Source organism: Pecten maximus, chromosome 16 (genome assembly GCF_902652985.1).
Source record: "Pecten maximus chromosome 16, xPecMax1.1, whole genome shotgun sequence".
Lineage (NCBI taxonomy): Eukaryota > Metazoa > Mollusca > Bivalvia > Pectinida > Pectinidae > Pecten > Pecten maximus.
Genome location: NC_047030.1, coordinates 11298148 through 11311138, shown reverse-complemented (window position 1 = coordinate 11311138; position 12991 = coordinate 11298148). Strand labels below are relative to the sequence as shown.

General features: G+C 47.1%; 1 long non-coding RNA gene across 1 annotated transcript; it reads right to left on the bottom strand.

Annotated features, from left to right (window-relative positions):
• Window positions 1-289: 289 nt before the first annotated feature.
• On the bottom strand, window positions 290-12857 carry LOC117345294. Its single transcript, XR_004536405.1, has 3 exons — window positions 12658-12857; window positions 2481-2673; window positions 290-1829 (listed from the first exon to the last, which is right to left on the bottom strand). It is a non-coding gene; the product is annotated as an uncharacterized LOC117345294 (long non-coding RNA).
• Window positions 12858-12991: the final 134 nt, after the last annotated feature.

Here is a 12991-nt window from a genome sequence, read left to right as displayed (position 1 = left end):
CAAAACAGAAGATGGCCTTCTTTTTATATTATTGCAGAAGCATTATATTTTCAATACATGACGAACATCATATATCGTTTTCTATGCATTGCACAGTCAAGTTCTCTTTTACTTACATTTACAGCAAATCTGCTATTCTTAAGAATGGTATTTTAACCATTAAATAATTGAAATGTCATATACTACGAACTATCTAAATCATGAAAAAAAATCATTGAATCAATTTCAAAATGGATCCCCCCCCCCCCCCCAGAAATATCAACTGTTCAAGAATCACATGGTTATCATGCAAGTGCTGAAGTTTACTTTTCATAGTCACAATCACCATCATGCAGTGCATTTTAGGTTGCTCTTTGCAAATTTACATTAACATTTTGTTATGGGGCCGCGGGCAAGATTCCCAACACTTTATCACTAGCCCTCCACCTCTGGGCTGCGGGTTCAATACCCACGTGGTGCAGTTGCCTCGTACTGACCGTAGGTCGATTGTTTTTCTTCGTGTACTCCGGCTTTCCTCTGCCTCCAAAACCTGGCACGTCCATAAATGACCCTGGCTGTTAATAGGACGCTAAACAAAATAAAACAAATTTTGCACATGTCCTCTACAGCCTCTGTCGGTGTTACATCAAGTTAACTGCTGACAGGACTGCGATGCCTCAGGATGTGTGGTCCATACAGGTTTCCATGCATGAGTGCGATTTCCTGTCCATCCCCACTAACTAGAGCAGGGTAAGTCAGACTTAGGCGTTAATTCTTTTCCAAAACTTATCATGTTTGGTACACAAATCTCTTTGCATGCTCCACCAGAGCTGGAGATGTTGGAGTTTAAACTTCCATTGCCCTGGCTTTCTTGGTAAATAAAACCTTGCGTGCTTAATTAATACGCTGGCAGTTACTTGTGCGGTCATACACCAGGATGATAAACCGTTCCAGTTCCTGTATGTTTTCAGCTATTACATGCTCTCCTGGTGTGTCGCTTAATGCTAAAAATACTTATGCTACCTCTTCAAACACATTCAATATGTCCCATGTACTTTCCTTTCCATAACCTAGCAGGAATGATATTTGGCCACAACCTGTGAATGCATAGATAACTGGTAATGATGCCGGTTTCCCTTGGCCCAATGATAAAGCTATCTGGTGTACTGGAATATATCTGTAGTGTTTTCCAACCTCAAATGCTATCCGAAATTGCGTCAATTGTGGCATCTGTTGACACAAAGCAATGGCGTTTGGTACTACATCACTGTCAACAGTCCTCAAGGGTATCAGTTTCCTCTTGAAGAAAGCATTGTACATGAATTATCATACTCAGATGAGGAAAAGACATCTTCTTCAAATGAAGTGATGATCATTTTATCACCACAGGCTGTTTCAACTAACCGGTGAGCGAGGTATCGAAATCGTTAGTTTTGTTGCCATCGATTCGAAGGAATGCCTCCAAATTGCTTGGTACTCTCGCTGAAGCTACAACACGCCGTCTCACTCCTTTCCCTTTTTTACTCCAAGTGCTCGATTTCAGATTATCATTGAGATACTTATCCCACACGATGTCAATCTTACCTAAATCGTCAAGTTGCTCTTGCATGTACTTAGAAAACACATCTCTTTAAACGTTGTTGCTACCCCAGGTTTCAGGATGTTTATAATTACAGTTTCATCGAACTGGGCATCAACATTTGGAAATATATCATTTAATCGTCCATGCATTTCAAGCCATGTCAGCAATGGTGATTTAGAGCCTGACCGAATCGTACCATACTGGGATAAGCAGGACGATAAGCCTGGCTTTCGTGACAGAAGATTTCGTCCAGATCACATCCACGTACCTGAAAAGAAACATAGTTGTGAGAAAAAAGGGAAACTTTTCTTAAGAGAATTGATGTGCAGTCTGTCCTTATTAACATCTCGAGGTGGCGGACATTTTATTCATGCCAATTTGTTTCTTTATAAACAAGCAAAAATAGATTCCGACTTTTGGATCAATATCTTTTCTACAAACTCATCAAATTGTCTGTTTTTTTTCTTCTTATCTTCTGCTTCTGCGATGTTTCTGCTTTTTAGGATAACTGAAACATCGCAGATGCAGAAGATAAGAAGAAGAAGAAAAAGGTTTCTACTATTATGATGTGGGGCAGTTGCCAGGTACTGACCATAGGTCGGTGGTTTTTCTCCGGGTACTCCGGCTTTCCTCCACCTCCAAACCTGGCACGTCCTTAAATGACCCTTGCTGTTAATAGGACGTTAAACAAAATAAACCAAATTAGGATAACTAAGTCAGAACCTTCTTCAGAAACTGGGTCAACGAATATCGAAAGTACAATTCAAGCGCAGGGGTTATTTCCCAGTGATGAAATGTTGGGTTGTCAGAACTGCGCTTCACTCTGCAATGTTTCGAAGTCAAGATGACCCTCATCATTTTCTAGTTTGTTCTCCATATATACATTTTGCATCAGTATGTAAAGGATACTTGCTGTTACCTGATGAGCATGACGTGTCCTGGACATGTGTGATGCCTTTACGATGGATTCTGCAGTGCCAGCAGATGCTATCTCTGCTTCAACCAAAGCCTCAGTCCAGCCACTGTCCTCCAGCCAGTCTCCGATTGAGCAGCCATCACTATATTGAAGCCTCCAAACATGACCACAGCATGACTGAGTTAGATTTTCTTGGCTAGAGTGAATAGAGGATGGGTTTGACATGGGTTAAATATTCATCATTTTACTGTACAACACTCATTGCATGCTTAGTCTCCTCAAAGAGGGGTAACAATGCCGATAGGACATGAATATGTACGCAGACACAGACACACACATTGACATGTACACCTAAGCGGACATAGATAATTACATGTACACATAGGTGGACATAGATACGGACATATGTACGAACGCGGACACGGACATTTACACATGCAGGGACAAAACACGGACATGTACACGTACGCGGACACAGGCACGGACATGTAATGTGGACACAGATATTGATATTTTCCCTTACGTAGACATGGACATGCGGACCCACATACGGATATGTACATGTAAACGGACTTAAACACGTACGCGGACACACATACCGACATATACACGTACACAGACACAGATATGGACATGTACGTGGACACAGACAAGGACATGTACACCTACGCGGAGATAGATACGGACATATGTACGAACGGACATGTATACATACGCGGACATAGATACGGACATGTATACATACGCCGACATAGATATTGACATGTATACATACGCGGACATAGATACGGACATGTATACATACGCCGACATAGATACTGACATGTATACATACACGGACATAGATACGGACATAGATATGGACATGTATACATTCACGGACATAGATACTGACATGTATACATACGCGGACATAGATATGGACATGCATACATACGCCGACATAGATACTGACATGTATACATACACGGACATAGATACGGACATGTATACATACGCGGACATAGATACGGACATGTATACATACGCGGACAGAGACACGGACGGATACACATACACAGACATGGACATGTACAGGCACACGGGCACAGATATGAATATTTACACAAACGCGGATAAAGACCCAGATGACGGGATGTTCACGTACGCGAACAGAAACGAACATTTACACGTACGTGGACACATGTACCAGAACACAGATACGGACATGTACTGGTGCTCGGACACAGATACGGAAATGTAAACGCTCGCGGACACAGACACGGACATGTTCCGGTACTCCGACACAGTCACGGACATTTACACATACACGGACAAAAACACAAGACACAGACATGTACATGTACAACTTAGCGGACATAGATAAAGACACGGACATGTATACATACACGGACACCAACACGGACATGTACACACACGCGGACACAGACACGGACAAACACAAATACTTAGACCCAGACGATACAAACACGGACATGTATATGTACGCAGACCCAGATACGGAGTTGTACAGGTACGGATACAGAAACGGACATATACCGACATGTAAATGTACGCGGACACAGACACGGACATGTACCCTGACACAAACACAGATATGTACACTTACGCGGCGAAAAATACGGACATGTAACGGTATGCGGACACAGACACGGACATGTACACGATCTCGGACACAGACACAGACATGTACACGTACGCGGACACAGACACAGACATGTACACGTACGCGGACACAGACACAGACATGTACACGTACGCGAACACAGACATGGACATGTACATGTACGCGGACACAGGCATGGACATGTACACGTACGCGGACACGGACATGTACACGTACGCGGACACAGACACGGACATGTACACATACGCGGACACAGACACAGACATGTACACGTACGCGGACACAGGCATGGACATGTACACGTACGCGGACACAGGCATGGACATGTACACCTACGCGGACACGGACATGTACATGTACGCGGACACAGACACAGACATATACACGTACACGTACGCGGACACAGACACAGACATGTACACGTACGCGGACACAGGCATGGACATGTACACGTACGCGGACACAGACACAGACATGTACACGTACGCGGACAGAGGCATGGACATGTACACGTACGCGGACACAGACACGGACATGTACACGTACGCGGACACAGACACGGACATGTACACGTACGCGGACACGGACATGTATACATTCACGGACATAGATACGGACATGTTTAAATACGCAGACATAGATACGGACATGTATACATACGCTAACACAGACACGGACGGATACACATACACAGACATGGACATGTACATGCACACGGGCACAGATATGAATATTTACACAGGCGCGGATAAAGACCCAGATGACGGGATGTTCATGTACGCGAACAGAAACGAACATTTACACGTACGTGGACACATGTACCAGAACACAGATACGGACATTTACTGGTGCTCGGACACAGATACGGAAATGTAAACGCTCGCGGACACAGACACGGACATGTTCCGGTACTCCGACACAGTCACGGACATTTACACATACACGGACAAAAACACAAGACACAGACATGTACATGTACAACTTAGCGGACATAGATAAAGACATCTGTACGTACGCAGACACGGACATGTTAGGTTATTCGGACACAGACACGGACATGTTAGGTTATTCGGACACAGATATGGACATGTTAGGTTATTCGGACACAGATATGGATATGTTCACTTACGCAGACTTGGACATGTAAACCTTAGCGGACATTAATACGGACATGTATATGAACGTAGACACAGTTACGGACATGTGCACACACGCGGACACAAACACGGGCATGTAGATGTACGTAGACACAGTTACGGACATGTGCACACACGCGGACACCAGCACGGACATGTATACATACACGGACACCAACACGGACATGTACACACACGCGGACACAGACACGGACAAACACAAATACTTAGACCCAGACGATACAAACACGGACATGTATATGTACGCAGACCCAGATACGGAGTTGTACAGGTACGGATACAGAAACGGACATATACCGACATGTAAACGTACGCGGACACAGACACGGACATGTACCCTGACACAAACACAGATATGTACACTTACGCGGCGAAAAATACGGACATGTAACGGTATGCGGACACAGACACGGACATGTACACGATCTCGAACACAGACACAGACATGTACACGTACGCGGACACAGACACAGACATATACACGTACTCGGACACAGACACGGACATGTACACGTACGCGGACACAGACACAGATATGTACACTTACGCGGCGAAAAATACGGACATGTAACGGTATGCGGACACAGACACGGACATGTACACGATCTCGGACACAGACACGGACATGTACACGATCTCGGACACAGACACAGACATGTACTCGGACACAGACACAGACACAGACATGTACACGGACATGTACACGGACATGTACACGTACGCGGACACAGACACAGACATGTACACGTACGCGGACACAGACACAGACATGTACTCGGACACAGACACAGACATGTACACGTACGCGGACACAGACACTGACATGTACACGTACGCGAACACAGACATGGACATGTACATGTACGCGGACACAGGCATGGACATGTACACGTACGCGGACACGGACATGTACACGTACGCGGACACAGACACAGACATATACACGTACGCGGACACAGACACGGACATGTACACATACGCGGACACAGACATGTACACGTACGCGGACACAGGCATGGACATGTACACGTACGCGGACACAGGCATGGACATCTACACCTAAGCGGACACGGACATGTACATGTACGCGGACACAGACAAAGACATATACACGTACACGTACGCGGACACAGACACAGACATGTACACGTACGCAGACACAGGCATGGACATGTACAAGTACGCGGACACAGACACGGACATGTATACATTCACGGACAGAGATACGGACATGTATACATTCACGGACATAGATACGGACATGTTTACATACGCAGACATAGATACGGACATGTATACATACGCTAACACAGACACGGACGGATACACAGACATGGACATGTACATGCACACGGGCACAGATATGAATATTTACACAGGCGCGGATAAAGACCCAGATGACGGGATGTTCATGTACGCGAACAGAAACGAACATTTACACGTACGTGGACACATGTACCAGAACACAGATACGGACATGTACTGGTGCTCGGACACAGATACGGAAATGTAAACGCTCGCGGACACAGACACGGACATGTTCCGGTACTCCGACATAGGCACGGACATTTACACATACACGGACAAAAACACAAAAGACACAGACATATACATGTACAACATAGCGGACATAGATAAGGACACGGACATGTTAGGTTATTCGGACACAGACACGGACATGTTAGGTTATTCGGACACAGATATGGATATGTTCACTTACGCAGACTTGGACATGGAAACCTTAGCGGACATTAATACGGACATGTATATGAACGTAGACACAGTTACGGACATGTGCACACACGCGGACACAAACACGGACATGTAGATGAACGTAGACACAGTTACGGACATGTGCACACACGCGGACACAGCACGGACATGTATACATACACGGACACAGCACGGACATGTATACATACACGGACACCAACACGGACATGTACACACACGCGGACACACACACGGAGGGACGCACGGACATGTATACATACAAGGACACATGAAAGGACATGTAGATGTACGCTGACACAGACACGGACAGACACACGAACACAGACACAGACATGGACATGTACAGATACACGGGCACAGATATGGATTTTTACACGTGCGCGGATACAAACACGGACATGTACACGTACGCGGACTCAGATACAGAGATGTACACGTACGCGGACAGAACTGGACATGTACGGGGACACAGACAGGGCCATGTACCATGACAAAGACACGGACATGTACACATACGCGGACACAGAAACGGACATGTGCACATACGCGGACATAAATACGGACTTGTACATGTGCGCGGCGGACACAGCCACGGACGGACACAAATACTTAGACCCTGACGATACAAACACGGACACGTATATGAACGCAGACCCAGATACGGAGTTGTACAGGTACGGATACAGAAACGGACATATACCGACATGTAAACGTACGCGGACACAGACACGGACATGTACCCTGACACAAACACAGATATGTACACTTACGCGGCGAAAAATACGGATATGTAACGGTATGCGGGCACAGACACGGACATGTACACGTACTGGAACACATACACAGACATGTACACGATCTCGGACACAGACACAGACATGTGCACGTACGCGGACACAGACACAGACACGGACATGTACACGTACGCGGACACAGACACAGACACGGACATGTACACGTACGCGGACACAGGCATGGACATGTACACGTACGCGGACACAGACACGGACATGTACACGTACTCGGACACGGACATGTACACGTACGCGGACACAGACACAGACATGTACACGTATTCGGACACAGACACGGACATGTACACGTACGCGGACACAGACACGGACATATACACGTACGCGGACGCAGACACAGACATATACACGTACGCGGACACAGACACGGACATGTACACGTACGAGAACACACACACGTACATGAACAGATACGCGGACACAGACACGGACATGTGCACATACGTGGACATATATACGGACTTGTACATGTGCGAGGCGGACACAGCCACGGACGACATAAATACTTAGACCCAGACATGGATATGAACAGGTACACGGGCACAAATATGGATGTATACATATGCACGGATACAAGCATGGACACGTATATGTACGCTGACCCGGATACGGAGTTGTACAGGTACGGTTACAGACACGGACATGTACGCGTACGCGGACATATATACCGACATGTAAACGTACGTTGATACAGACACAGACATGTACCTGACACAAACACAGATATGTACACTTATGCGGCGAAAAATACGGACATGTAACGGTATGCGGACACAGACACGGACATGTACACGTACTGGAACACATACATGGACATGTACACGTACGCGGACACAGACACGGACATGTACACGAACGCGGACACAGACACGGTAATGTATACGTACGCGGACACAGACACAGTGATGTACACGTACGCGGACACAGACACAGACATGTACAGATACGCGGACACAGGAACAGACATGTACACGTACGCGGACACAGACACGGAGATGTACACGTACGCGGACACAGACACAGACATATACACTTACTCGGACACAGACACGGACATGTACACGTACGCGGACACAGGCACGGACATATACACGTACTCGGACACAAACATGGACATGTACACGTACGCGGACACAGACACGGACATGTACACGTACGCGGACACAGACACAGACATGTACACGTACGCGGACACAGACACAGACATGTACACGTACGCGGACACAGACACAGACATGTACTCGGACACAGACACGGACATGTACACGTACGCGGACACAGACACAGACATGTACACGTACGCGGACACAGACACAGACATGTACACGTACGCGGACACAGACACAGACATGTACTCGGACACAGACACGGACATGTACACGTTCGTGGACACAGACACAGACATGTACACGTACTCGGACACAGACACGGACATGTACACGTACGCGGACACAGACACGGACATGTACACGTACGCGGACACAGACACAGACATGTACACGTACGCGGACACAGACACAGACATGTACTCGGACACAGACACGGACATGTACACGTACGCGGACACAGACACAGACATGTACACGTACGCGGACACAGACACAGACATGTACTCGGACACAGACACGGACATGTACACGTCCGTGGACACAGACACAGACATGTACACGTACTCGGACACAGACACGGACATATACACGTACTCGGACACAGACACGGACATGTACACATACGCGGACACAGACACAGACATGTACACGTACGCGGACACAGGAACAGACATGTACACATACGCGGACACAGACACGGACATATACACGTACTCGGACACAAACACGGACATGTACACGTACGCGGACACAGACACGGACATGTACACGTACGCGGACACAGACACAGACATGTACACGTACGCGGACACAGGAACAGACATGTACACGTACGCGGACACAGACACAGACATGTACACGTATTCGGACACAGACACGGACATGTACACGTACGCGGACACAGACACGGACATATACACGTACGCGGACGCAGACACAGACATATACACGTACGCGGACACAGACACGGACATGTACACGTACGAGAACACACACACGTACATGAACAGATACGCGGACACAGACACGGACATGTGCACATACGTGGACATATATACGGACTTGTACATGTGCGAGGCGGACACAGCCACGGACGACATAAATACTTAGACCCAGACATGGATATGAACAGGTACACGGGCACAAATATGGATGTATACATATGCACGGATACAAGCATGGACACGTATATGTACGCTGACCCGGATACGGAGTTGTACAGGTACGGTTACAGACACGGACATGTACGCGTACGCGGACATATATACCGACATGTAAACGTACGTTGATACAGACACAGACATGTACCTGACACAAACACAGATATGTACACTTATGCGGCGAAAAATACGGACATGTAACGGTATGCGGACACAGACACGGACATGTACACGTACTGGAACACATACATGGACATGTACACGTACGCGGACACAGACACGGACATGTACACGAACGCGGACACAGACACGGACATGTATACGTACGCGGACACAGACACAGTGATGTACACGTACGCGGACACAGACACAGACATGTACACGTACGCGGACACAGGAACAGACATGTACAGATACGCGGACACAGACACGGAGATGTACACGTACGCGGACACAGACACAGACATATACACTTACTCGGACACAGACACGGACATGTACACGTACGCGGACACAGGCACGGACATATACACGTACTCGGACACAAACATGGACATGTACACGTACGCGGACACAGACACGGACATGTACACGTACGCGGACACAGACACAGACATGTACACGTACGCGGACACAGACACAGACATGTACACGTACGCGGACACAGACACAGACATGTACTCGGACACAGACACGGACATGTACACGTACGCGGACACAGACACAGACATGTACACGTACGCGGACACAGACACAGACATGTACACGTACGCGGACACAGACACAGACATGTACTCGGACACAGACACGGACATGTACACGTTCGTGGACACAGACACAGACATGTACACGTACTCGGACACAGACACGGACATGTACACGTACGCGGACACAGACACGGACATGTACACGTACGCGGACACAGACACAGACATGTACACGTACGCGGACACAGACACAGACATGTACTCGGACACAGACACGGACATGTACACGTACGCGGACACAGACACAGACATGTACACGTACGCGGACACAGACACAGACATGTACTCGGACACAGACACGGACATGTACACGTCCGTGGACACAGACACAGACATGTACACGTACTCGGACACAGACACGGACATATACACGTACTCGGACACAGACACGGACATGTACACATACGCGGACACAGACACAGACATGTACACGTACGCGGACACAGGAACAGACATGTACACATACGCGGACACAGACACGGACATATACACGTACTCGGACACAAACACGGACATGTACACGTACGCGGACACAGACACGGACATGTACACGTACGCGGACACAGACACAGACATGTACACGTACGCGGACACAGGAACAGACATGTACACATACGCGGACACAGACACGGAGATGTACACCTACACGGACACAGACACAGACATATACACGTACTCGGACACAGACACGGACATGTACACGTACGCGGACACAGGCACGGACATATACACGCACTCTGACACAAACACGGACATGTACACGTACGCGGACACAGGAACAGACATGTACACATACGCGGACACAGACACGGACATGTACACGTACTCGGACACAGACACGGACATGAACACATACGTGGACACAGACATGTACATGTACACGTACGCGGACGCAGACACGGAGATGTACACGTACGCGGACACAGGCATGGTCATGTACACGAACGCGGACACAGACATGGACATGTACACGTACGCGGACATTAACACATAGAAGGACAATAATACGGACATGTACACGCGCGCGGATACAGATACGGATGTGTACTATGTACAGGTACGTCGACACAGACACGGATGTGTGCAGGTACGCCGACACAGACACGGATATGTACACGCGCGCGGACACAGACACGGATGTGTACATGTACGCCGACACAGACACGGACATGTACACGCGCGCGGACACAGACACGGCTGTGTACAGGTACGCCGACACAGACACGGACATGTACACGCGCGCGGACACAGACACGGATGTGTACAGGTACGCCGACACAGACACGGATATGTAAACGAGCATCGTGAAAAGTTCTGAAAATAGGACATTATTACTGATCTTATTTGTGGACTACTTCAAATCTTAATTCCCTTCGACGGGGCAAATTCCACCAAGTATACAAGCCATCGTTAAAACGTTATTTATTTTGACTGTCTTCATATCTGCTAAACGTTAAGATTCGAAGACATCTTAAGCAAAACCTTCCGTAAACAGCAACGTGTAGATTATAAATCGTAATTGTAATTCATCATTGAACAAGATATGAAGAAAAAATGAATTCAGATACAGAGTGAATAAGATCATGTATCCTGGTTGACTGCTTCATAGCCATGTAAATCTACCTCAGGTATTGTTAGTGACGTTCCTAATCTAAGAACCTGGTGGTTATAACGGAATTGTCGCACTCATCTCATCTATCTTATCGATTAAATTTTGAAAACATACATTTTAATTGATTTTCATCATTTTGTTTTTAAAACAGGTACCTTTTTAATGGATGCATGGAATTCGATTGATTTTTTTTTACATGTACCTTGTTTAGACCTAAATGCATAGGGGCCGCGGTGGCCGAGTGGTTAAGATGTCCAGACACTTTATCACTAGCCCTCCACCTCTCGGTCGCAACAAGTTCGAAAGCTACGTGGAGCAGTTGCCTGGTACTGACCGTAGGTTGATGGTTTTTCTCCGGGTACTCCGGCTTTCCTCCACCTCCAAAACCTGGCACCTTCTTAAATGATCCTGGCTGTTAATAGGACGTTAAACAAAAACAAATCAAACTAAACCAAACCTAAATGCATCAATTTACAAATAACTTTCATTACTTAAGTATAAATCTAAATGCAAAACCATGTAAGACTTTAAACGTT